The sequence below is a fragment of the Hippocampus comes genome, unplaced genomic scaffold (assembly GCF_001891065.2).
Source record: "Hippocampus comes isolate QL1 unplaced genomic scaffold, H_comes_QL1_v1.1 C16725668, whole genome shotgun sequence".
NCBI classification, from domain to species: Eukaryota; Metazoa; Chordata; class Actinopteri; order Syngnathiformes; family Syngnathidae; genus Hippocampus; species Hippocampus comes.
Window position 1 is genome coordinate 1 of NW_017837611.1, and position 751 is coordinate 751.

Consider the following 751-nt stretch of genomic DNA (forward strand, 5'->3'; position numbering starts at 1 on the left):
TTTTTTTTTTTTTTTTCAGTGTTACCTGTAGCGTCTGCGAAAGCTTGACAAAGTCCTTCTGGACCTGCTCGCTGACATCCAGCTCCGTCTGCAAGCGCTGGGCTCTGTCTTTCTCTTCAAACACCTGACCCTCTAGCGCACTCTACAGCACACACGCACACAGTGCAAGTTTGACGTGAACCACGACGTCCAGACAGATTAAAAATGGCAGCGTGTCACATGTGCGTCCCAGACTAAACGAGAGTGCTTCGTCGGCTCCAAATACAAGCGTATGTGCTCTGCGTCTTTGTCCCCAAACTAAACAAGAGGGCGTCCCGCATCCCTTGCGGCGTTTTTTATTTTTTTGTGCGTGTGTGGAAAGCACCTTGGCGGCGTGGAGCTCTCTCAGTTGCTGCTCCAGGCCGATCCTCAAGGTCCGGATGCTTTCCAGCCTCTCCGACTTTTGCGACAAACTGCTCTGCAACTGCACGCACAAACGTACGGGGCGTCAACGGGCAAGTCGACTGAGGGAGCCGAATATGGAAAGCCGTTTGAGTCCCCGCCACACGGGTGAGATCCGTGTGCTCCGATGCCGTCTTTTCACTCCAAAGACAATTCTGCACACGAGCAGAACGACTCACTGTGTCTCACTAGCAACATTTATCCCGCTACCAGTGCCACCTTTGGCCGACGGGAGCAACCTCAAGCTGGATACTGAACAAACAGCTTAATTTTATCCGATTCGTCGTTGAATATTTGACTGTCCAAATAT

At 51.5% G+C, this 751-nt stretch overlaps 1 long non-coding RNA gene across 1 annotated transcript; it reads right to left on the reverse strand.

The window, feature by feature from the left end:
• Window positions 1–108: 108 nt before the first annotated feature.
• LOC109509007 (uncharacterized) lies at window positions 109–589 on the reverse strand. The gene is made up of 2 exons (XR_002166842.1): window positions 365–589; window positions 109–142 (listed from the first exon to the last, which is right to left on the reverse strand). It is a non-coding gene; the product is annotated as an uncharacterized LOC109509007 (long non-coding RNA).
• Between the last annotated feature and the right edge of the window lie 162 nt (window positions 590–751).